This window comes from Lepus europaeus, chromosome 9, assembly GCF_033115175.1.
Source record: "Lepus europaeus isolate LE1 chromosome 9, mLepTim1.pri, whole genome shotgun sequence".
In the NCBI taxonomy this organism is placed as follows: Eukaryota; Metazoa; Chordata; class Mammalia; order Lagomorpha; family Leporidae; genus Lepus; species Lepus europaeus.
In genome coordinates this window covers 106,420,566-106,447,639 of record NC_084835.1, presented here as the reverse complement: position 1 = coordinate 106,447,639, position 27,074 = coordinate 106,420,566, and the positions used below count along the sequence as shown (strand labels likewise).

The window sequence follows — 27,074 nt, the reverse complement described above, 5'->3', positions numbered from 1 at the left end:
GCTTCAGCCTGGCACAGTGCTGGCCATTGCAGCCATCTGGGGAGTGAACTAGCAGATGATCATGATCTCTCTCTCCCTCTCTCCCTCTCTCCCTCTTTTAAGGTTTATTTATTTGAAAGAGTACACAGAGAGAGGAATGGTAGAGAGAGAGCTCTTACATCCACTGGTTCACTCCCCAATTGGCAGGAACGGCAGGATCTGGGCCAATCCAAAGCCAGGAGACAGGAGTTTCTTCCAGGTCTCCCACATGGGTGCAGAGGCCCAAGCACTTGGGCCATCTTCTACTGCTTCCCCAGGCCATAGCAGAGAGCTGGATCAGAAGTAGAACAGCTGGGACCCATATGGGATGCCGGCACTGCAGGCGGCGGCCCTACCCACTAAGCCACAGCGCCAGCCCCTCTCCTTCTCTCTTTAACTCTGACTTGAAAGGCATATGCTAGATGTGCACAGGGTAGAACACAAGGACAAAGTCAAAGCCAAGACAGGGCATCTGTACAGTTCAGGGAAAGAAGAGACTGGGGCCATGGCAGGGAGGCAGCCGCTGTGGAGGTCACGGACATTCAGTCTTAGGAGCTCCAGAGACACAGGGAGCATGAAAGGCGAGCCGAGCCCAGAAGGAGGAAGTGGGTGGTGCTGAGACCCGGGCTTGCTGGAAATGAGTCCCTGGAACCCCTGACCTCTGTACCCAAGGAACAGGGATTCTCCAGCTCAAAGCCAGGGAGCTGAGGACTGAGAGGCTCCAGTGTGGGGATGGGACCCAGCAGCACTGCGAGCCCCCCTTCCAGCTCCTCTGTTGCTAAGGACAAGAGTCACGTGCGTTCCTCAGGCAGGAACACAGACTAGTCTCCAGGGCAACAGGAGAACCCAGGGCAAAGCTCCAGAAGCTGCCGTGTGGGACCCTCCAATGCAGAGTCCGGCTCCACCAGGAATCAGAGAAGCCCCCAGGCAGGCCTCACAGGCAGGGCAGCTTCTCCCAGCCTCCTCCTGAAGTGACATCCTCAGGTGCCCAGGAAAGCCCCAGCAGGAGAGGCAGAATCATCAAAAATTCTCTTAAAAAGGCAGGAAAACAATGTATAGACAATCAGTATTCTCAGAGAAGAACGAACAGGAAGTTATGCAGGAGCCTCTGCAAACTATAAATATTCATGACTGAAATAAAAGACAAAACAGGTGAAAAAACAGAGTCAAGGACATCAGGGTATTTCTGACAGACGACCTGGGAAAGAAATGCAGACAGCAAGAAAGGCATGAAAACACCAAGCTCCGTCCCGCCGGCCCAGCATCGGGCGAGTCAGGTGTCCGCGAGAGAGAAAAAGCAGAGGACTTCCACAGAAACACCAAAGGACATCTCCCATAATCCATCATCAGGAGCCAGCTTCCGCCTGCTGGGCCCTCCCCAGGCTGCCAAGGACAATTCAGGACATCTGAATCCCAGATAAACAACGAATATTCGTTCAGCCCAAGTGCATTCTGGGTATCTCATAGTCTTCATTTGCTCAATCCAGCACCCCTTTCTACCTCTGATGGCTCTGCACACCACATGCAAACCGGTCCACACTGGAATGGAAGCAACAGCACAGCAAACCCTGCGTGGGGCTCACCGTGTCCCCAGCACACACCGGCTAAGAGGTTTGCAGGTGCAGCTCGAGGCTCCTCACAGCAAGCAGAGGCAGCCCACACTGTCGCCTGTGGACAGGAGGACCCCTGCCCTGGGCCTGAGCTGTGAACACCCCATTTCCCCCAAGTACTAAAGCAGATCGCCTCGGCAGTCTCACAGGAAGGTTTGGTTTGGTTTTAATTTTGGAAACTAGCTGAGCGAATGGGATTCTTGTGGGGGAGGCACCACATGTACAGATCTTGCAGGCCAGGCTCCCCCGTCAACAGAGCTCCTGACCCCACTGCACGGATGTCAGCAGGCTGAGCCCAGCTCCCCCAGCGCTGCTCGACTCCGCAGTGCCACTGGGCTCCTAGCCCAGCACAAGGAGCTTGTGCACAGACTCTGGCATTGAGGGAGGTACCTGGGGAGTAGGCAACGGGAGCCCCGGGTGGACATGGGGACAAGGCCACAGACACAGCTTGATTTAAACCTTTGAAATATTTAGGTATATGGTACATACCTTTTAAATATTTAAAAACCCTTTAAATATTTAATTACGCCTTTAAATATTTAGTCATCTGGTCTCCATTGGTGCTCTTGCCCCAGGCCCCACAAACATTAAGGGCAGACCTGGGAGCCACTATTATTATTATTATTATTATTATTATTTCTACCTAAGACATCAGGCAGGGCAGGGAGATGTGAATCCCAGCTCGCTGCCTCCAGCCCAGGCCTGCAGCCCTGTCTGTGACCGGCAAGCAGGTAATGCCTATGTGGAGAAGTCCAAATTCAGCAGTGCAAGCCTAGAAATATGAAAGTGACAAGAGAATAGGTCAAAAATTCTAATAAATTGCTTACAAGGATCACTGCAGAGTGCTACAGGATTTTTTGCTTTAATCTATATCCACATATGACTAGGATAGAAAAGCACAAATTGTTGAGAAGCGTTTCCAACAACCTTGATTTCACACCCTTCCCTCCACAGATGGCACACAGAGGTCACTCCCTCCTCCTGCCACCGGCCAGCAGTGCAGCAGTGCAGAAAACAATTCGCATTCCCTAACCCCAGCGCACATCCTCGCACCTGCACCTCACACTCGCTGGAACCCTAACCCCAGCGCACACCCTCGCACCTGCACCTCACACTCGCTGGAACCCTAACCCCAGCGCACATCCTCGCACCTGCGCCTTGCACTTGCTGGAACCCTAACCCCAGCGCACACCCTCGCACCTGCACCTCGCACTCGCTGGAACCCCAACGGTGCTCCTGTATTCAGCATGGTCCTTATGGAGTCTACAACCATAACATGGCAAATTCTGCTATTCTCAGAAGAAGAAGATGTTAAGCAACTGAAAACCCCAAAATACTAATTTTAGATTGCAAAATCAGGTTTTATGAATATGCAAGAGAGGATTATCAAACATATTTTTTTAGGTCTTTTCCTCTCCCAATCTCAATGCACTTAAAGACCCTCAGTGGGATCTTCTTGTTAAAACCCGAGGGGGTGGGAGGGGGAGGCTTCCAGCTTTCAATTACTTTTAGATTCTATCAGAAAGCTGCATAGCTTATAAAACGGTTTAATTCAGAAACAGAGGAACGGTTCTGTCAAACTCAGCAAACCTAAAAGCACATCTAATGAAATGTTAGTAACAATCCAGCCTTAGACCAAGACCAATATCAAAGAGAAATTCCAACCCAGAGAGTTTTTGGTGATCTGCTCAAGCCCCGGGGGAGAAACAAAGTAAAAAAAGCAATAAGCTTCCAACCTAAGACGTGGCCCCGGCACAAAACCACAGCTCTTTGAAGAGCCAGTCTTTCATGTGTCTACCCAGCCAGGCCGCCCGTTCTCAAGGGCACAGTCACAAGGGGCTGGGGTCCTGTCTCTGCCCGTTGTGCCTTTTTTCTCTTCTTCAGCTCCACTCAGAATTCCTCCTGTCCAGGGCCCCCGAGGCGCCTCCCTCGTGCTGATTAACGATGCTTCGCTTCAATCCTTCCAGCTTACTGGTCCTTCCACGCGGGGGTACATCATGTGCTACTGGCGTTTGTGAAGTATGTCTGCAGAAGGCCCTGAGGTGGTTTACTACAGTGAGAGACACACAGATGAGGACCACAGTGCCGAGGGAGAACAGAAAGCTGCCCTCTATCCAGAGACAGACAGAGGACGTGCCAGGCTCCTGGCAGAGCCCAGGCCCAGGTGGTGGCAAGGCCAGCTCTCGGAGACCTGCGCTCTGCACGTCCTTGAGGTGCTTGCAACAGCAGATTCAGAGAGAAAAAGTAGACCTGAGGCAGATCAGGGGCTGCAGGAGGACGAGAAGGGAGAGCTGATATTTATTTGGCAGAGCTGTTAGTTCAGGATGGTGAGAACGATATATTGGTGCTTACATATGTACGCCACTGAATTCTACACTTGTGAATGGTTAAAAAGAGAAATATTCTATTACATGTTTTTACCACAGTTTTAGAGAGTCCCGCTGTATGGAACAGTGGAAAGTGGAGCTGCTGGCAGTCTGGTCTCTCACCTGGCACCACCCGCACTGCCCGCAGGCAGATGGCTGCAGGACACCTGCAGGACACCAGCACCTCCAGCCCGGCAGGCCAGGAGCGGGAGCCCCGATCGGCAGCATCTGTCCATTTCTGTGATGTTAGCCCTCCCACCATGACACATGTCAAGATGTCACCAGTGGAAGCGAGCAGAGCCAGCTCTGAGGCGCCACCCGTCTGCAGCACTGTTCCCTAAAACAAGTTCTCCGCATTGCTGTTAGCAGTCCAGGAGATGCTAGGGTCAAACAGCTGAAGAACACTTAAACCAATTTCTGTAGACAAGACTTCCCACATCTTTCTCCAGGCCCCCTCCAACCTGCACTAAGTGAATGTGCGTTTCCAACCGCAAAGACGGCTCACAGTACAATTGCTTCTCCAGAACCCTTCCCCCCTAAGAGCACCTCAGAGGCGCACCACGCCTTTTTGGAACATACTATCTGAAAAAAATCAACCTTTTCACCTGTAGTCAAACACGAAGCAGAGATGGCCAGGCATCGGGAGGAAGACCCGGCCACCAATGCCTTCTGTGACTGGCACCCCGGCAGACAACCCCAGTGGGCACACCAATGTGGGTCAAACCACAGCAACGATTGACACAGAAAAGCCCAGTTGGAGCCTCTGCCAACAGCCCGGCGCCACAGGGGTGGGGAAGGATGGGAAAGGTCCCAGTGTGCTTTCTTTTGGTCTTTCCCAAGGGGTAATCACTCTTCTCTGAGCTCCACAACACTTGGAAAGCTCTGATGACTCCTTAGCTGCTCCCCTTGAACACACACACACACACACACAATCTTAACGTCCATTAGTCTCTAAAAACTTCCCAGGTAGGGAACAGCATGAACCTAGACAACACCGCCAGTGTCCAGGCCGGCTCAGCTGGCGAAATGCCAAGAGGTGCCTGGACACCGAGGGCTCCGGTCCGCTGGAAAAGAAGGGGGCAAAAGGAAGACCAAGGCTGCAGCAAAGCCAAACGATTGATCGCTTCCTTGGGGAAGAGTTAAGAAGGTCAACGCTCACAAAGCCTAGCAAATGAATACCCAAAAGGAACTGGGGTTTCCTGGACTGGAGCAGCAGGAATGGGGCCTTCACTGATTCTAACACCTTTCCTAGACAAAGGCTATTTTCATTGGCAAGGTGGGCATCACCTACTTGGGACTCTACACAAAAGTGTTCTGAAGAATGGACAAAGGATGGGCCAGCAAGCAAGACACAGCAGCCCACAGCCAGCCCACAGCCTGGGGAGGACGCCGCCTTCTCCAAGTGCTCTGAGTGTGCACCCAGAAGGAAAGGGCTCTTGTCTCCCACAACCAAAGCCACATGCAGGAGCCACCTGCTGACCCACCCCAACGTAAACAGCTCCCTCCAGCTTATACCACCAGGGGTGTAGGGCAAATCCTTTACAGAGAAACAAAACATCGAGCCATCAAGTCGCAGAGGTAGCAAGTTGGGTCTATTGTCGGTTCTATAGCCAACTGTCATCAACAATGGGAAGAGACTGCTGGACAGCTAACAACTCACAGAAACTTCTAGTTATTGCTTCCTATAAACCACGGAGCCAATCACCTGAGATACCCAACTTGCCCTCAGTTAACTGAGAAGCATCCCTTCAGACCTCTGTGCGGAACGCCACACACAGGAGTGTTCACTTCATCCGCCAGCCCAGCGGGAAAAGCTGGACCCCTCCTGTGAGCTCGCATCCACGGCTCACTCCCCACTGCTTCACACCCCCACTCCAGGACGCGGATTCTCTGTGCAAAACACTACTCTTCACTGGAGTGCCTGATTCTGCCAACAGGCTGCCATTCGTCAATGTCCCTCCCCTCTCATTCTCAGATGTTTGATCAGAGTCATGGATGTTCTTTGCCAATGCACAAAAGCCGTAGCATAAGCAACAGAAAACAAAAAACGACAAGGAGGCCAAGTCATTAGACAGCCATCTGAGTGCATGCATAGGCACAGGTAGGCAACGTTCCCAGAGTCCAGAGCAGGCGCCCACACCCAGGTCCCTCCACCTGCGGCTGCTCAGAGTCCCCTTTCACATGTAAATTGTAGCATCTTCCAGAGAGAGCTTAAAGCCAGAGCGGTGCTTCAAAAAGTAACCTCTAAGACACACAGTGTTGCCTTTCGCCCATCTGCTTTCAAATTCTTCAGATTATTTGTAATTCTCAGGATAAAAGGAAAGATGAGAGAAAGGGAGACGTGGAAATCGTCTACTCACGCTCTGAAATCTTGACCTCTATGGTTAACCTGTCATCCCATCCATCACCAGGCAGCAGCCCCGCTAGACTGTGGCTAAGTGGCCCCAGTACTTCAGTACTTTTACTTTCACTTTCCCAAAGGAGCTCAGCCTGAGGAAATCTTCCAATCCAAATAATAAGCCACTTCCCCCAGGCAAGGACGGTGTGGACCCAGAAGTTGATCCGGGCTTCCATCTTGCGGGCTGGTGGAGAGGGCACGCTGGCTGGGGCAGGCTGGGGCTGGCTGGGGCGGGCACTTAGCACCACGCTGAGATGGGAAAGTAAATGGCACAATCAAAAAACAGGATGGGTCAGAAAGGAGGACACACAGCCACTGTTCCAAGGTGCCCTTCGTCAAACTCACTACAAATCAATTTCCACTTTGAGTAAAAAGTCTTAAAAACAGATGCAACAACCCAGGCCAAAACCAAGTATTAAGAAACCCTCATAACCTCGCTTATATAAAGCATGACCCACGTTATCTGGAGAGTTAACATGCCTGGTAAGTACAGCGACCCAGGTCCCTTTTAAAAGGAAGGAGAGGAGCTATTTACCTACTGGGGGGAGGGGAACAGGAGAGAGAGGCAATGGAGGGGTGGAGGAGGAAGGGGAGGAGCAGGAGGAGGAGGAGGAGGAGGAGGACAGCAACAACACTGGTTGGGGAGGAGAGGGGTAGGACAGCCAAGCAACTGAAATGCCTTTCATCACATCACATTTTAAAGTTCTAGAAAAGAAAGTAAAAAAAAAAAAAAAAAAAAAAAAAAAAAAAACAGGAAGGAGAGCCAGAAAGGGATTCCTTTAAGCAATTCCAAGCCAGGGAATCCTGGTAGACAGGTACAGTTAAAACTTAAAAAAAAAAGCTTGAGTCATTAAAGAGATAGCAACTACCCTTCCAGCACAGGAACTGCCCTCCAGGTGGATACAAGCAAACCCAGCGAGAAACCAAGCAGGGACAAGAGCACTCAGTTGTATCTGCAAGTTTATGTTGCTCAAGCATCTGCTCCATTTCTGGAAAAATCATTCTGAGTAGAACGTACAGGATAATGTCAGTGCTCTTCTCTTATTCACTATGTCTCGTAGGAAAAATAAAGATTTGTGGATATACAAGGGCACTTCAGAAAGTTTGTGGAGAAAGATTAAAAGATGTTTATTTTGGCATAAAAATTTTTGAACAGACATAGGAGGTCTTCAAAAGGGTCACAGGAATGCATATTGTGAAAAAACTAAGCACACTCTTTCAAAACATTTTTGCACCAAAATACATTTATCTTTTGAATCTATATTTCCACAAACCTTCTGAAGCACCCCCATACGCTCAAGAAAGACAAGTGGATGGGGACGGGGCACCTGGAATGAGCATCCCACCTCACCTGTGGCAGGTACCTGGGTACAAGGCACCTCCACTTAGCTCATTCCAGGGCCTTTGACACCACGTGTGAACCATGAAGCATACCTGTCTACCATGCTTGGAATGAATGGAAAAACCAAGAAAACAAATTATGATCTGAAGACAGAAAAGGATAAAGAAATGTACAAATCATGCATGTTTTCATTTTAGAATGAAAACTCAAAATGAAAATATCTGATTTGATAGTTACAAAATTAGAATACACAGAACACTCAACCACGACAGGTTACAATTTACATGGTTCTTCACTTTCACAGAGCCAACCGATTTTAATACTTGACTTTGATAGTTTGCTAAACTCAGATACAAATTTCAGAATATTCAATTTTCCTCTACCCATGAACTACTGAACAACCATATCCTGAGTCCGCTTACCTAAAACTAAACACTCTCTGAAAACTGTATTATTTGAGCAAATTCTTTTAAAACATTGTTTCCACAATATGCAGCAGAGCATAATCCCAGAAAATCATTTACAGAAAAATATGAAGTTCTGCTCCTCCAATTTTCTGAGAACTAGAATAGTAGAGGAGTAGGAAAAAACTTCTAGGAGGTAGGTATTATAGCACAGTGGGTGAAGCCAACACCTGAGACGCTGGCAGTCCGGGCTGCTCGGTTTCTGATCCAACTCCCTGCTAATGTACCTGGGAAGGCAACCTTTCAAATAAATAGGTAGATCTTCTTAAAAAAAAAAAAAGAAAAAAAAAAAAAAGAACTTACGAAAGCAAAGTGCTGAGCCACTGTGTGGGCCAGAGCCCCCGCCCACAGAAAAGGCGTATTTGTGTCTGATTTCCAGTGCGGGGTAGGCAGCCTGGGCCACTGAATCAGCCGCTTCCTCGGGAAGTGGCACTGACCGCAGTTTCTCCCCGCAGGACGGGGCTGGGCCTCCAGCATTGAGCGAGGCGCTGGGACTGGGAAGAGGACACTGTAACCGCAACCAGCAATACTGGCCTGCGTGACAAGAGCCGGTTTCTGTTTGGGTTTGTGGCTTTGTGGCTTTGTGAGGCAGCCCAGGTGGAAGGTGACAGGACCTACACAGACAGGGCAGCCTGCAGCATCCTCTCTGCCCCGCCTGCCAGACACCAGCACAGCAGACTGGCACGGTGCACCACACCAGGACGAAATCTGCATCAAACAATGCCCAAATTAAGCAACTCTGGTCAAGCCACATGACCCGTGTTTTTCCTTGCTCGAGAGTCAAAAATAGAACTGTGCTGACTTGTCCTGAGAGGGAGGCTCTTGAACGATGAAATATCTACTTACAGAATATACACAGCTTCCAAAAATACCTGCCCTGTGTTTTTCTCTAGAAAACATCATGTAAATTGAAAGGGCAAGAGTGCCCTCAGGTTAGCATTCCAAAAAGATGGAGAGTTTATTGCACCCAGCCAGGGCATGGGGCCGAAGGGCCAGGCTCTGCCCCGCAACCCTGCTGCAATCCTATCACAGAACGAGCCGGCTACCCCCGCTCTGAGAACTGTTGTCTGCTGCAGGCTCGCGCTCGGCCGTCCTGCACTTCATCTCACTAAGGCCTTTTGGGAACCGGGCAATTTACCTGGCTGACCGTCTGTGCAGCTGACTGGGGTGGGGCAAGCACAGCAGTATCTGCTCAGAGCACGGCTTGCCCAAGTACCCACGGCGTTTATGCTCTAAGGCAGGAAAACCTGCTTAGACTATCACAGGACAGTCTTCTAATACCATGCCCACAACCAATCAGCCCTTGAAATCTAGAAATAGAAAACTTGCTCTTTCCATATTTATTTTCAAAGACCTTATTTGCTTTATCTAGAGGATGTGTCATTTTTTATAAAGATTTTTATTTATTTATTTGAAAGGCAGAGTGACAGAGAGTCTTTTATCCAATGCTTCACTCCCCAGAAGCTTCTTCCAGGTCTCCCACATGGGTGCTGGGGCCCAAGCACTTGGGCCATCATCTGCTGCTTTCCCAGGCCACAGCAGGAAAGCAATGGGAAGAGGAGGAGCTGGGACATGAATTGGCACCTTGATACAGAACGCTCACACGGCTGCACCACATCACATGCCCCTGGATGACGTCATCCATCTTAGGTACAGGGGCAATGTCTGAAACAAAAGAAATCAAATCTTCCAAAGTGAAGAACATATATATGCATATATATGTGTATATATATATATGGCAGCATTATTTGTAGCATAGCGAAACACCAGAAATTATATAAATGTCCATTAATAGGGAAATGATTATGGTACATGTACCAAACAGGAGACATCTTTTTAATTCTGGTAAAGTGTGCATAGAGTAAAAGTTCCCATCTGCACCATCTGTAAGTATGCAGGTCACCAGTGTTAAGTACAATTACACAGTTTTGGGTACATCCTCTGTGCTGGCATTAGAAGGCAGCAGGAGCCGGCGCCGCAGCTCAACAGGCTAATCCTCTGCCTGAGGTGCCGGCACACCGGGTTCTAGTCCTAGTCGGGGCGCCAGATTCTGTCCTGGTTGCCCCTCTTCCAGGCCAGCTCTCTGCTGTGGCCAGGGAGTACAGTGGAGGATGGCCCAAGTGCTTGGGCCCTGCACCCCATGGGAGACCAGGAGAAGCACCTGGCTCCTGCCAGCCGCGGCGGCCATTGGAGGGTGAACCAACGGCAAAGGAAGACCTTTCTCTCTGTCTCTCTCTCTCACTGTCCACTCTGCCTGTCAAAAAAAAAGAAGAAGAAGAAGAAGGCAGCAGGCACAGGCGTTTGGCCCAGCAGTGAAGATGCTGCTTGCGAGGCCGCCTCCTGAATCAGTGCCTGGGGTCAAGTCCCGGCTCTGTTCTGATGCCAGCTTCCTGCTAATGCACATTAGGAGGTAGGGGTGACAGCTCAGGTACATCAATCACTGTCACTCCACTGGGAGATGCAAACAGCATTCCCAGCTCCTGCTCTCAGCCTGGCCCCGCCCAGGCGACTGCAGGCATTTATATGGGAAGTGAACCAGTAAATGGAAGATCTCTCTCTCTCTCTCTCACTCTCAAATTAATAAAAAATTAAAACAAAGAAAGTGAGATAGACCCATTATAAGACTAAGATGGAACAATCTAGACCATTAGGGAAGGAAAAGGAAGAAAATCAGATCATAAAACAATATGTGCACTCCGCTAGAGTAAAAAATAAGCATACATTTGTGTTTACACAGATATGTACAACAGAGATCTGTGGCACGGACAGACGCACACCTGGCTTCTGGACAGGCAGTGGCTTCGAGTTTTAACCTACTTCCGCTGGTATCCCTGAAACATTAAAACAATTTTTTTCAGCCGGAGCCACAGCTCAATAGGCTAATCCTCTGCCTGCGGCGCCAGCACACCGGGTTCTAGTCCCGGTCGGGGCGCCGGATTCTGTCCCGGTTGCCCCTCTTCCAGGCCAGCTCTCTGCTGTGGCCCGGGAGTCCAATGGAGGATGGCCCAAGTCCTTGGGCCCTGCACCCCATGGGAGACCAGGAGAAGCACCTGGCTCCTGCCTTAGGATCAGCGCGGTGCACTGGCCACAGCGCGCTGGCTGCGGCGGCCATTGCAGGGTGAACCAATGGCAAAGGAAGACCTTTCTCTCTGTCTCTCTCTCTCACTGTCTACTCTGCCTGTCCAAAAAAAAAAAAAAAAAAAAGTTTGTACTTATATTAATATAAATTTGCAGTTTCAAAATCTTATATCTCCACCAACAGAAACAGGTGGCGGCTTAAGCTTCCCACAAACTCAGGGATGGTAAAAGTCATCTGGGTGATGCCATCAGGATCCTTCTATCCAAGCCCTGTTTCCCCCGGACGCCTGCTCTAATGCCCAAGCCCCGTCTCCAGCCGAACGCCTGCTCTAACACTCAAGCCCTGTTTCCCCCGGACGCCTGCTCTAATGCCCAAGCCCCGTCTCCAGCCAAACGCCTGCTCTAATGCCCAAGCCCCATCTCCAGCCAAACGCCTGCTCTAATGCCCAAGCCCCATCTCCAGCCAAACGCCTGCTCTAACACTCAAGCCCCATCTCCCGCCGAACGCCTGTTCTAACACCCAAGCCCGGGTCTCCCCCTGGACGCCTGCTCTAATGCCCAAGCCCCATCTCCAGCCAAACGCCTGCTCTAACGCCCAAGCCCCGTCTCCCCCTGGACGCCTGCTCTAATGCCCAAGCCCCGTCTCTCCCTGGACGCCTGCTCTAATGCCCAAGCCCCGTCTCCCACCGGCTGCCGGCTCTTTCCATGAAAAGGCTGCTTGCGCTGGCAGTTTACTGATTCATCAGGGAGTTTACAGAAATACTGAAGGGGTCTGGGCTAAACCTGTCACCATCCATAAACCTCGGGAAAATTCACGATAGCCCTTGTTTAATGTGGGTTATTCACATAGCTTCACAATGAGAAAACGACAAAAAAATGTCTGAGCTTCATCACTGGTTGACTATAAATTGCCTTTTTTTTTTTTTTTTCCAAATGAAGCATGCTTCAAAACTAAGAAATTACTTAACCGTATAAACAGTAGTAGCAGGGGCCAGCGCTGCGGCGCCGGCATCCCATAAGGGCGCCAGCTCCAGTCCCAGCTGCTCCACTTCCAATCCAGCTCTCTGCTATGGCCTGGGAAAGCAGTGGAGGACGGCCCAAGTCCTTGGGCCCCTGCACCCACATGGGAGACCTGGAAGAAGCTCCTGGATCCTGGGTTTGGATGGGAATAGCTTCAGCGGTTGCCACATCTATGGAGTAAAACAACAGATAGAAGGCCTCTCTCTCTCTCTCTCTCTCTCTCTGCCTCTCTGTAACTCTGCCTTTCAATAAATATTTAAAGAAAATAAATAAATAAATAGCAGTAGCAAAGAATTGCCGGTTCAAAAGTAAAACCCACACAGACTTTAGAAGCATCCCGCTGGCATTTTACAAATTCTGTGCCTTTTAGCAGCAGCTCCACAACCCTTGCTTGAAGCAGGGGACACATTTCCCAAATTGGAAATGCTGCCTCCAGTGCAGGAGGAGGACACAGAGGTCACGTTCCTGTCGGCTGAGGAAGCCGTCTCCACTTTCTGCCCAGAGGCCCTGTGTCCTGAACAGGAGGCTTTGGCTCTGAAATGCTCCACATCATCGGCGGTATCTGCTGAATATAATTTCATTTTATCACTTTTTAAATTTTAAAAGTTGAATAAAAGGAACATTTTTGGGAAATCTAGCATTAGAAAACACAGACAAGAAAACTAGTAGCTAATGATACCTTATACAACAGTAGTTCAGAAAATTCATGGAGGAGCCAGCATTGTAGACAGCAGGTTAAGCTGCTGCCTGTAATGCCACATCCCATGAGGGCACCGGTTGGAGTCTTGGTTGCTACACTTCCAATCCAGCTCCCTGTTAATGAGCCTGGAAAATCTGAAGATGGCCAAAGTCCTGGGGCCTCTGCACCTTTGTGGGAGACTCAAATGGAGTTCCAGGGTCCTGACTTGGGCCTGGCCCAGCAAGGGCTGTTGTGGCCACTTGGGGAGTGAACCAGTGGATAGATCTCTCTCTCTCTCTGTTACACTGCCTTTCCAAAAAAAAAAAAAAAAAAAAAAGTTTCCCAAAAAAAATCCATGGACAATGGAATTACATATTTTGTTGCAAAAAATTTGGAAATTTATGCATACAGGTGAATCTGGAAAGTATTCCTTGAAAATATGCATTATGAAAAAGCTCAGCATGGATTTCAAATTTTTTACAACAAAATAACCTTAACTTTTCATGTTTTAATTTATTTAGAAAGGCAGAAAGACAAAAACAAAGATCTCCCATCTGCTGGTTCATGACCCAAAAACCCACAACAGCTGGGGTTGGGCCAGCCCTGGACGGGAACCAGGAATTCAATCCAGGTCTCCCAAGTAAGTGGCAGGGACCCAACTACCTGCTGCCTCCCAGGATGCACATTAGAAGGAAACCGGTTGGGGGGACCGGCGCTGTGGGTTAAAGCCCTGGCCTGAAGCGCCGGGTTCTGGTTCAAGACCCAGCTGCTCCACTTCCGATCCAGCTCTCTGCTGTGGCCTGGGAAAACAGTGGAAGATGGTCCAAGTGCCTGGGCCTCTGTACCCACATGGGAGACCTGGAAGAAACTCCTGGCTCCTGGCTTCGGATCAATGCAGCTCCGACCGTTGTGGCCAATTGGGGAGTGAATCAGCAGATGGAAGACCTCCCTCCCTCCCTCCCTCCCTTCCTCCCTCCCTCCCTCCCTCTCTCTCTCTCTCTCTCTCTCTCTTTCTCTCTCTCTCTCTCTCTGCCTCTCCTCGCTGTGTAACTCTTTCAAATAAATAAATAAACCTTAAAAAAAAAAAAAAAAAAAGAGGAAGGAAACCAGTTGGGAATGAGAGCAGTCAAGACTGAGACCAGGCACTGTGTGGTGAGATGCAGGCGGCCTACGCTCCAGCGCCTGCCCCTGAACTTCTCTTTTGCTACATTTTTTCTGTGACCTTTCGAAGCCCCTCGCCCCTCCCCGGGGAGTTCCTGCTTCAGCGAGGCTCATCTGCTTTCTCGCTTGCTTCCCTCCCTTTTGGACTGCTGCCACCCCAGTTCTGAAGTTCTGTTGTTTTTGCAAGGCTGGCAACGAATGGTGCCGGGTCACCAGAGATGCCCCGCCATGTCAGAGGCACTTTGGTAGTCACAACTCAGCCAGCAGGGAGGCGACAAGCATCCAGCGGGCAGAAGTCGGAGGCGCTGCTGCACGTGGTTCTTCAATGACACCCCAGCCCTGCACCGGCAGAACACGGCCAATTTCCAAGCATCACCCCATTTCCTCCCACTAACACCCAGGACACACCTGCTTCCTGGGCCATCCACACCAAGGCCTTCTCCTGGGAGGCAGAGGGGGCCAGTCACAGTCCAGTCCAGCCCAACCCTCAACTCTCTCCAGCTCTCCCACCTAGCAGGGAAGGGTGTGGACACATGGGCTGGGCTCCCTGTGCAGTCACTGCAGCTTCCAGAACGAGAACCCTGGCTGTTCACAGCCAACTGTCACTAGATACCGTGCTCACCTAAAACACATTTAGAATGACGCCACACACTCCTCCCACCTAGCAAAACATGAGCTTCGCCCCAAAGTTACCGCTCACAGCATGCCTGCCTCCGCTGACTTTAAAAGTGAGCACATTGAACGTTCGAGTAGACAGAAAGCAGAACAAAACAGAGGAAAGGAATAATTACACTGTTTTGTCAATCACCATGTGCTATGAAAAGGAGAACAAATACAGCCCTGAGTACCCTCCCCTCATTTTTCATTAACTTCATCAACGACAGCCAACAGCTTAGAATAATGTTTACCCAGGAATACTCCTGTTACTAAACTTTCCCAAACACGGAGGAAGAAAGGGACCTGTACTTAGGAATCTGGGGAAAGCCAGGTTAAAAATGCACATGTACACGCACGCGCGCATGTACACACACACACACACACAAATTTCTTTTCTCAAAGCTTCTCTCGACTCTCAGTGCTGATGGAAACCTCCAACGTGGGTCTTCACCATGGGGACCCAGAGACGAGCATTTGGCCTGGCAGTTAAGATGCTGCTTGGCACTGTGGCATAATGGCTAAAGCCAGTGCCTCCAGTGCCAACATCCGATATGGGCGCAGGTTCGAGTCCCAGCTGCTCTACTTCCGATCCGGCTCCCTGCTAATGCACCTGGGAAAGCAGCAGAAGATGGCCCAGGTGCTTGGGCCCCTGCACCCATGTGGGAGACCCAGAAGAAGCTCCTGGCTCTTGGCTTCAGATTGGCCCAGCTCCAGCCATTGTGGTCATTTGGGGAGTAAACCAGTAGAAGGGAGATCTCTCTCTCTCTCTGTAACTCTGCCTTTCAAGTAAATAAATAAATTTAAAAAAAAAAAAAAAAAGATGCTGATTGGGATGCCTGCATTTCACATCAGATGCCTGGGTTCAAGTGTCCGCTCTGATAAGTGCATCTGGAAGGCAGCAGATGGCCCAAGGACTCTGGTCCCTATTACCCACATGGTACTTGGCCTGAGTTCCCAGCTCCTGGCTTAAGCCTGGCCCAGCCTTGGCTATTGTGACCATTTGGGAATTGGACCAGAGGATGGGAGTTTTCTCTGTGTGTCTAACACAGAAAAATCAGTAATTTCAAGATGGAGATGCAGGATCTGATCCACATTCAGTGCTGGGAGTGGAGCATCAAGACCAGACCTCTCTGAGTCGCACTTGACGCAAGGTTTAAGGACGTCTCTGGGAGTTGGTTTTAGGAAACAGGCGTGCAGTCTGGAGCTGGAGTGTAAGGGCGGGGCTTCCCATCTGTTTCTCTGACAACCCTCATTCCTCGCCCTTCCTGTGGTTCCAGGGCAGGCACACCCTTGCATCATCAGACAACTGAAGGAATGAACAAGCGAACGCACCTCCAAGGAGGGCAGAAGAACAATAATAAAAATCATTTCCAAAGGGGCTCTGCTTGAAATGGAATGCCTTAGATAGGATTACACACTTGATCTCAGCCAAAAGGCCAAGAGGCAATTAGATATGATTATAAATTGCCCATAATGCACACGCACACAGAAACACAGCACAGGAAGAAAGACTGGGGACGGGAGTACAGTATCGCTCGACATTTATGGGCCTGAAGGAGCCACAACCACTCCAGTGTCACAAAGCGAGCAAGAAATACCTCCTGGATTTTAACAATGGGAGAGATATTGGTTGACACAGAAGCAGTGGCTTTGAACCTCAAAGATACCTGAGCCACCAATTAGCTACAGAAATGACAACCCAGCAACCACAGCACAGCGCAGGGGTTAAAAGCTCACGATCTGGAATAACATGAATTGGCGTGAGTCCTGGTTTTTCTCTTTAAAAGTTACCAGATTCTGAGTGATTTAACTGTTTGAAGGTGTAGTTAAGAAGAGCTACCTCTTGGCCGGCGCCGTGGCTTAACAGGCTAATCCTCTGACTTGCGGCGCCAGCACACCGGGTTCTAGTCCCGGTTGGGGCGCCGGATTCTGTCCCGGTTGTGGAGGATGGCCCAAGTCCTTGGGCCCTGCACCCGCATGAGAGACTGGGAGAAGCACCTGGCTCCTGGCTTCGGATCAGCACGATGCGCTGGCCGCAGTGGCCATTGGAGGGTGAACCAATGGCAAAAAGGAAGACCTTTCTCTCTGTCTCTCACTGTCCACTCTGCCTGTCAAAAAAAAAAAAAAAAGAAGAGCTACCTCGGGGCCAGCGCCGTGGCTCACTTGGTTAATCCTCCATGTGGCGCCGGGTTCTAGTCCCGGTTGCTCCTCTTTCAGTCCAGCTCTCTGCTGTGGCCCGGGAGTGCAGTAGAGGATGGCCCAAGTGCTTGGGCCCAGCACCCGCATGGGAGACCAGGCTTCAGATCGGCGCAGCGCCGGCCATAGCGGCCACTTGGAGAGTGAACCTTTCTCTCTGTCTCTCTCTCTGTCTATAACTCTATCTGTCAAATAAATTAAAAATAAATAAATAAGTAAAAAAGAAAAAAAAAAAGAGCTACCTCTCCAAGTCACTGCGAGGATTCAACAAGACAATCCAGGCAGCTGCTTACTAAACATGTGCTCACCATGCGTTACTGTGATATCGAAACAGGCCCAGTGACAGCGCTCAGCACAAAAGAAGCCACAAGGCTGATACTCCCAAACAGGCAGTAGCACGACTACCTGGACACGGCCAGAGCATCCTCAAGGCAAGTGCCCTGGCAGGCAAGCCACCCAGCAAGGCCTTTCCAGCAGCACAGACTTCTCTGACCCCCAGTGATCTGCAACTAGAGCCCGGTGTAACCAAAGATGTCACAGCCCAACCTGAAACTCCAACCGGAATCAACAACACCCCACAGAGGAACAGGACATGTTAAAAATTCTATCACCTAAATCAAAACCACTGAAGTCTAGTTATTATTTCATCAAGTGTCACACTGTTTAAGACAGACTTGCCTTTTGCCACATATGTACCTTTGAGCGACCCCAAACACACATACTCTCAACAATGCTGCAACGAGAGGCCTCAGTGCACACTAGTACCCATGAGACCCCTGACATTGGGCTTGAAGAATTCCCCCAGCCCCCAGCCAAACTGTCTCCCTGCAGTGTCTCAGTCCAGCACTGCTACCAGCATTTACAGAACTAATACTACACACCTAACACAATGGTTCTGTGATTTTAAGTAAACAGAGCACTTTAATATCTATAAATTTAAATATTAATTGATTTTAATATTCATTAATTTATTTGAAAGAGTTACAGAGGAGAGGCAGAAAGAAAGAGAGAGAAAGACTGATCGATCTTCCATTCACTGGTTCATTCCCCAAATGGCCGCAACAGCCAGAGTTGCATCGATCCAAAACCAGAAGCCAGAAGCCAGGAGATTCTTCCAGGTCTCCCATGCACATGCAGAGGCCCAAGCACTTGAGCCATCCTCCACTGCTTTCCCAGGTGCATTAGCAGGAAGCTGGACCAGAAATGGAGCAGCCAACGGGCCAGCACTATGGCATAGCAGGTAAAGCCAGTGCATGCAGTGCCGGCATCCCACACGGGTGCTGGTTCGAGTCCCAGCTGCTCCACTTCCAATCCAGCTCTCTGCTATGGTGTGGGAAATCAGCAGAAGATGGCCCAAGTACTTGGGCTCCTGCATCCCCATGGGAGACCTGGAAGAAGCTCTTGCTCCTGGCTTCAGATCAGCCCGGCTCCAGCTGCTATGGCCATAGGGGAGTGAACCAACAGATTGAAGACCTCTCTCTCTGCCTCTGCCTTTCTGTAACTCTGTCTTTCAAATAAATACATCTTTAAAAAAAAAAAAAAAAAGTAGAGCAGCTGGGACTTGAACTGGTATCCATATGGGATGCCGGCAACGCAGGCAGGGGCTTTACTCACTACGCCATGGTGCCAGACCCAACATTTTAACTTTTTTTTTTTTTTTGACAGGCAGAGTGGACAGTGAGAGAGACAGACAGAGAGAAAGGTCTTCCTTTTTCCATTGGTTCACCCCCCAATGGCCGCTGCGGCCGGTGCGCTGCAGCCAGCGCGCTGCAGCCGGTGCATCGTGCTGATCTGAAGCCAGGAGGCAGGTGCTTCTCCTGGTCTCCCTTGCGGGTGCAAGTCCTTGGGCCATCCTCCACTGCCTTCCTGGGCCACAGCAGAGAGCTGGAATGGAAGAGGAGCAACCGTGACAGAATCTGGCGCCCCAACCGGGACTAGAACCCCATGTGTTAACGCCGCAGGTGGCGGATTAGCCTAGTGAGCCGCGGCGCCAGCCCAGATTCACTTTCAAAAGAACTCCTACACCTTGGCTACTGTACTGAAGAATGATAAAATGCCTAGCCTTTGGGGTCAGAAAGACCAGGCTATGAACACCAGCTCCAACCTGGCCTTGGTGTGTGAGTTCACTTTTCCAAGCCTCAAGTTCCTTGGGAGTTAAATGAGACAACAGGGGCTGGAACTGTGGTACAGCAAATACAGCTGCCACCTACAATGCCAGACCCCATCTGGGCACTGGTTCCTGCGCAGGCTGCTCCACTTCCAATCCATCTCCCCGCTAGTGGCCTGGGTAAAGCAGAGTAAGATGGTCCAAGTGCTTGGGCCTCTGCCACCCACATAGGAGACCCAGAAGCTCCTGGCTCCTGGTTTCAGGCTGGCCCAGCCCTGATATTGCAGCCTTCTAGAGAGCAAACCAGCAGATGGAAGATTTCTCTCTCTCCCCTCTCTGTAACCCTGGCTTTCAAATAAATAAATCTTAAAAAAAAAAAAAAAAAGAAGGCTAAAACGAATGACTTCTCAGGGTTGCTGTGAAGCTGAGCTATTCAGAAGTCAAAAATGGCTAAAGAAAGAGCTTCCGTAGCTGCACTTTTAGGGAAGACCAAGTGTCGCCCTCCAGTCACCCTTCAAGGGTCCCTTACACCCCTGCATCTCACCATTTCGGAGCAAAGCCCGTCCATCCGGGCAGAGAGCCATGCTCAGCGCTTCGGCCCAGGTCTCCTTCTCACGCCAGCCACTGAGCTCCCTTTTGTGGTCAAAAAACCCTATCCCTCTCTTTTTATTTGACAATTCCAATACAACTTACCTGTTTTAACATCCTCTACTCAAATTCAATCCTTCCCTCTTTTCTATTCTTCTTCCCACCTTTGCCCCTAAAATCCAAGTGAGTGTGTCAGAAAACAGTGTCAAAAATTAAGGACACTGGGGCTGTTGTGGCATAGCGGGTTAAGCTGGTACCTCGTATGAGCACTGGTTCAAGTCCCAGCCACTCCACTTATGATCCAGCTTTCTATTAATGTACCTGGAAAGGCAACAGAAGATGGCAGAGTGCTTGGACCCCTGCCACTCACATGGAAAACCATTGTGGAGCTCCTGGCTACTGGCTTCAGCCGGGCTCAGCCCCAGCCATCACAGTCTTGGGCAGCGAACCAACGTATAGAAGACCTGTCTGTCTCTCCCTCTCTGTGAAACTCCGCCTTTCAAAAAAGTACATAAATCTTTTTTAAAAATTAAGAACACAAAGTCAGTTCATTTCTGGGTAGCTAATTTCTGGCAATGCAGTAATGGATTAAAGCAAAGCTACAAACCACAAGCTCAGAACAGTATAATCATGTAAGAACCCTGAGCTCCAGGCTACCGGGAGAACAGATGAAAGACAGCATGAACGAAGGAACACCCTCTCCTACCACTGAAAAAAATCAACAGTTGGCCAGCGATGTCATTCGTACTTATTATCAAGCGCATGTCTCACACAAAAAGGCAGTCCCCACTCTCAATGTCTTTTCTGCCTCCAGGTTGTTAAAACTTAATAAACAAATGTAGCTTACTTCTCATTGACTTCACTCAGCCACTGAATGCGTTTTGCCAATGTCTGAATGAAAGCAGCCACCAGATCTGGCTCTGACAATGACTTTCTCTGGAAAGCACTGCATTTTAAAATGTTGAACAGCTTGACGAGACACAGGAGACGGCTACCTTCGCCCTGCATCTGCCTCTCTATATGGTTCCTACCGTGGCGGATCCTTCCATAGGCAGTTCCTGAACCCACGAGTGATCTGCACAGAAAACCACCATGACCCTCTGGAGGTTGAGCGTAACCCTCCCCTCCAAGCCACAGCTGATGAGAGCAGGACCTATCAGATTGCTCGCTTGAGAACTCTAAGTAGGGCTGAGGAAGAGGTGACACCCACAGCATTTTAGATGAGGACATGGAAACACGTGGGGCAGCCATCCTGGGCCACGTGCATAGGAGGAGGACAAATTCTACCAAGGTCAAGGCACAAAGCAACAAACCAGGACATGCATGGCCTGAGAAGAATGCAGAGCAAGCCGACATCTCAGTTTCTGGTGTCAAGTCTTCCTGGCAGCTGCTACCCGTGTGTGTAAGACACAAGCTCCCTTTTTTATGATGACAGCTTTTTTTTTTTTAATTTTATTTATTTATTTGGGAGGCAGAGAAGTGCCACCCACCGGTTCACTCCCCAGCTGCCTAAAACAGCCACAGCTGGCCCAACGCTGGGAGCTGGGAAAGCGATCCAGGTCTCCCACTTGTGTTGTAGGAACCCAATCAAGTGAGCCATCAGCACTGCCTTCCAGGGTGCACATTAGCAAGAAGCTGGGGAGAGGTTTGAAACCCAGGTGTCCAACGTGGAACACGTGCATCTTAAGCTAGTCATCTGCTCCCTACTGTGACAGCTTGAGCAGCTGGGTCTTGACTGTGTCTTCTTTACCCCACACGAACCCCAACAGTGTAGTCCTCCAGTGCCTTCCCACGTGAATCTTGCCTCCACGCTACACCTCGCCTCAGCCACCCGGGCAAGCAGAGGTCCGCAGTCCCCAACGCACAGGATGGACGTCAGGCCAGGCTGGCCCTGACTCACCCACCAGCTGTCGGGGCTCTGGCTGCTCACTGTCCTCACCCATTCACCTTTCCTCTCGCTGCCCCATCACTGATGGGGCCTCTCCCCCTCAGATGCCCTGATTCCTGCCCTGGTGCGCTCACACACTAACCTGTTTTGCATCCTCGTGGCTCTTCATTCCTGCCAGTCTCCTGCCCGTGTGTTTATTTTACTCTTGCTCTCACAGGTCTACCTGCCTGCTGACTCCTGGCTTACCCTGACACTCGGCATGTCCTGGCGAGCCTTCCGCTTGCTGCATTCTGAACTTGCCCTCCACTCCCATTAAGCCCCACGGATGCACTTCCTTCCTCCAGGGCTGGCCCGACGGCCTTGCCTGTCCGAACATCCAGCTGTGTTCCTAGTCCTCGAAACCCACTCCCTTCCCCTTCCAGCAACCTGACTCCACAGAAGCCACACTCACAGGCCCCCAGCAGACTCCTGCCACGCCAGGCACACCGGATTCTGTACGCAACAGGGAGCTGAGATTCAGTGAGTGATACAGCACATCCACTGTGCCAGCTTCCCGTTTCCCAGAATTCTCAGGGGGCGGTTCTAAAACTCCACCAAGCAGGCGGGCATTCGGTGGCCCCGCAAGCTACCTTTTGGGACGCCTGCCTCCCATATCAGAGTGCCTGGGCTCCACTCCCAACAGCAACTTCCTGCTGCTGTGCACTCTGGGAGGCAGCAAGTGACGGCTCAGGTGCTTGGGTGCCTGCCACCCATGTGGGACACCGGGATGGAGGTCAGGCTCCTGGCTTCGGCCTGATCCCAGCCCTGGCTGTTGTAGGCATCTGGGTGAGTGAACCAGCAGATGGGAGATCTGACCCTTTGCCTTCAAACAAAATGAAAAATAAATAAAAAGCAAAAAAAAAAAAAAAGAGAGAGAGAGAGAGAGGGTAGGAGAAGAATTCAACCACGTTTTCTGTGGGAACAGCTTTCTTGCAGAGATGGGAAAGCTACATTAGTCACTACCAGATGCCACTGTATTGTTATCGCTGATTTAATCCAAGTGCCTTTCCAGAGGAAGGAACCTCACTAAAGTCTTCCAGCACCTCTCGTGGTTCAAGCACACACGATACCCACGCCTTCCCACTTCCTAGTTCGGCCCAGCCCCAGGCCAACCTGAACAGCTTGGCTCGGCCCAGGAACTCGGTGGCGGCTGCCCTCCCTGTGTGCTGGAGAAGCAGTGGTGAGAACGGCCACTTCCCAGCACTGCTCACGAGCTGGCGCTGAAGTCAGAAGTCACCTCCATTCCTCGCCCGGCGTGGGAGCAGAATACGGGGCAGGCTCGCAGTTCTGAGGCCCCACCTTACGGGAACTGAATCCCGAAACCAGACACTGCCACTAATTCCTGTGCTGGTGAAGGAGTGACAGTATTGATGACAGGGCACTCTCACAGGGGCTCCTGCCACTCATCCGCTGGATCTAATCTAATACTAAAATCACTCGGGCAGGCGTGCAGTACAGCAGTTAGGATTCTGCTTGGCGGGACCAGCGCTGTGGCATAGCAGGCTAAGCCTCTGCCTGCAGCACCGGCATCCCATATGGGCGCCAGTTCCTGTCGCGGCTGCTTCTCTTCCGATCCAGCTCTCTGCTACGGCCTGGGAAAGCAGTGGAAAATGGCCCAGGTCCTTGGGCCCCTGCATCCTCCATGTGGGGGACCCAGAAGAAGCTCCTGGCTCCTGACTTCAGATTGGCCCAACTCTGGCCGTAGCAGCCATTTGGGGAGTGAACCAGCAGATGGAAAACCTTTCTGTCTCTCCCTCTGTCTGTACCTCTACCTCTCAAATAAATAAATAAAATCTTTAAAAAAAATTTTTTTTTAATATTCTGCTTGGGATGCCCACGTCCCAGATCCAAGCATATGGGTTTGCGTCTCAACTCTGCTCTCCGTTCCAGCTTCCTGCTAGTACACACCTGGGAGGAAGCGGCTGAAGGCTCCAGTAGTTGGGCCCCTGCCACCCACACCCCACCCACCCCATGGGAGACTCAGATGGAGTTCTGGGCCCCTGTTTTCCATCTGGTCCAGCCCTGGCCATCATAAGACATTTGAGGAGTGAACCAGCAGACGGGAAATTCCTGTCCATCTCTGTCTTTCACTGTCTCTCTGACTTTCAAATAAATAATTTCCAAAAATATTAATTATTTTCTGTCATGGACTATTAGTATCTGGAGGTGGAAGAGATCAAGACATCAAAGTTGAAGTAATGCAAGAAGTGGAATATACCAAGAATCCAATCAGATCCAGTGTACCTGGAAATCAGTGTTTATGCCAGAAATGGGCACCTAAGACCAAGAAACTCCATTCTGACCCTACCTGTGCTTGTTGCTGGCATCACAGGCCAAGTCAGAGGCCAGTCCCTGCGAAGCCAGGCAAGGCTGGGAGAAAACAACACGGACCTGAAAGCAGAGAGGCAGCAGGTCGAAGATCAAGGGCAAAAGTTGAGACCCTTGCTACTCAAAGAGTGGTCCATGGCCCAGCAGTGTCGGCATCACCCAGAAGCCAGCTAGGGATACAGACTTTTTCAAGATCCCCGGATGTTCCCCATAAACTAAATTGTGAGAACTGCTGTCTAGACACCAAGGGCACCCCAGACTTCTTGGGGTGACTGGTCCAGGATACCAGCAGCAAAGAGCAGCTTTCAGAGGGGAAAAGGTGGGCAGAAGCAGTGGCACGGGGAAGAATTTCTTTTTTTTTTTTTTTAATTTTTGACAGGCAGAGTGGACAGTGAGAGAGACAGACAGAGAGACAGAGAGAAAGGTCTTCCTTTGCCGTTGGTTCACCCTCCAATGGCCGCCGCGGCCAGCGCGCTGCAGCTGGCGCGCTGCAGCCGGCGCACCGCACTGATCCAATGGCAGGAGCCAGGTGCTTCTCCTGGTCTCCCATGGGGTGCAGGGCCCAAGTACTTGGGCCATCCTCCACTGCACTCCCGGGCCACAGCAGAGAGCTGGCCTGGAAGAGGGGCAACCGGGACAGAATCTGGCGCCCCGACCGGGATTAGAACCCGGTGTGCCGGCGCCGCTAGGCAGAGGATTAGCCTATTGAGCCGCGGCGCCGGCTACAGGGAAGAATTTCTAAGCCACTGGGCCCTCATCAGTCACCACAACCTCTCTCTCAGTGAGGCTAATTACAGTGTACAGAGGACATCCAGAGAAAGGCATCTACCACAGGCAACCTGCAGCACTCATGGTTCCCTCCACCAGCCTTGCATGGCTGTCTGGCCCCGGGTTCCAGAGAAGAATCAGGAACTCCTGGAAGAGAGTCTGGCTCAGCCAAGGGTGAGTTGCTCTAACAAAGGAATGAGAGAAGGACTCACTGACATCAACAAACATGAACACTCGGGGCACTGGAGAACTGCATCGCTCTATTTAGACATCCAGCCAACATTCTAGGCCACCACTGTCCAACAAACATAATGAAAGCCGGGTATACAGTTTTAAATATTGAGGCAGTCACATTTCAAAAGAAGAGGAATGAAAACAGCAGGCGATATAAATTTTAATTAAAATTTTTTTTAAAATGATCAACAACATATCGCATGCATCTTCTAACAAATCTCAACTAGAACTAGTCACACTTCAATTGGTCAGTGGCCAACCATACGGTAGCTATTGGCCACCCTTCTGGACAGAGCCACTCCAGACATTAAAGAACTTCCCATGGGTCCTTGGACGCCGTCTCCACTCCACCCCGCATCTCCCCCGGCCCGGCATGCAGGCACTGTCCTGCAGATGCAGGAAGCACAGGGTCAAAGGCAGAGCACAGAACACAGGCACTTTGCTAACCCCAGTCACAGTCATGTCTATTCTGTTTGGAACCCGAGGTGGGGAACCTTTTTTCTGCCAAGGGCCATTTGGATATTCTATTTATAACATCATTCGCAGGCCACACAAAATCCTCAACTTAAAAATTAGCCTGCTATAGATTTAATGAATTTAGAGTCTTGCCTACGGTCCAACCCAAATGATTTCGAGGGCCTTAAACGGCCTGCGGGCCACACACTGCCTGCCTCAGTTTAAACCTCAGTGAACACCAATACACAGATAACCTAAGGTACAGCTATTCACTAACTGGGCTGAATTCTCCCAGAGGCAGAGTCAAAGCACAAGATTATGACTACAAAATCCAGACAAGGTTCTCCAAGTACAAATGAAAGTAGAGCCAAGTAGTCCTGCCTACATTTCACTCACTTCTAACCAGATGCAGGGCAAGTGTTAATGTGGCCCTACAGACAGACAGGAGACAGATGTGTTTTTGTGTCTTCAAGTGGAAAACAAATATGCACCTGTAAATGAGGTAGGCAGGACAGGAGACACAACACTGTCCCAGACAGAATAAAACAGAATTCTGGGTCTGAAGCACTTGAAACAACACACAAATATGCTTTGGAATTTCAGCAGCTTGCCCAAGCTCCCACAGCAAGTTAAGTGGCAGAACACAGGTTTCCATCTACCACTGAGGGTTGGGCAAACAGGTTTACATCATCCAGAACTTGGCAAAAACAACCAAAAATCTCCAAGAGTTTACCACCCAGGCTTAACCGGACCACTAAGCATCATCAATTCTCAAACCACCTCTCTCTCCTATTCTAATGTTAAATCAGCAAAACTGCCAAAGATAATCCTATCAGTGAGTACCCATGTAGGCTTGATTTGATTGACTTATGTTTCATGTTCACAGCGTACAGTGATTATAAATGTGAGCTGAAGGGGCCGGCTCTGTGGCTCAATAGGCTAAGCTTCCTCCTGCTGCGCCAGCATCCCATATGGGCACCAGTTTGAGTCCCGGCTGCCCCTCTTCCAATCCAGCTTTCTGCTATGGCCTGGGAAAGCAGTGAAAGATGGCCCAAGCACTTGGGCTCCTGCACACTTGTGGGAAACACGGAAGAAGCTCTTGGCTTCTGACTTTGGATGGGCTCAGCTCCAGCTGTTGTGGCCATCTGAGGAGTGAACCAGCAGATGGAAGACTGTTTCTCCCTCTCTGTGTATAACTCTTTCTCTCAAATAAATAAGATCTTCCAAAACAAAATAAAAAAATCAACATGAGCTGAATTATATACCATCATAATACATACGATAAATTTTGGAAGGTGGAGAGGAGGAACTGATGGAAGCAGTCTGGGCCTAGAAGCCCAGAGCTGGGTTCTTGTTCCAAATCCACTATTAACTACCTGATGACCAGGCCCCTGTTTGGGCTCCTTGTGAAATGCAGAGATAGTTATAAATATCTGGATATGTCTAGCTGTGATCCTTTACAACAGAGGGCTTTGAATTTTCTAACCTATGAAGTTGTTCAACAATCCAACTCTCCCTACTCAGATCCCTACAAAGAATTTGTCCTTCAAAGAAAAAAATTATAAAACCAATACCCATTACTAGTCTCAACAATCAGCCTTTGGAAGGCGGAGTTTTTGTCCCAGAAAGAAAAAGCAGATGTTGAGTAAACAGTTTATGACTCCAATGCCCTGATCG

General features: G+C 50.1%; 1 protein-coding gene and 1 pseudogene across 15 annotated transcripts in view; both read right to left on the bottom strand.

Annotated features, from left to right (window-relative positions):
- Nucleotides 1-27,074, bottom strand: part of ZNF532 (zinc finger protein 532) — a 118,399-nt gene that overhangs the window by 82,518 nt on the left and 8,807 nt on the right. The gene's annotated exons all lie outside the window — the stretch shown is intronic.
- Nucleotides 16,074-16,241, bottom strand: LOC133767408 (U2 spliceosomal RNA; annotated as a pseudogene).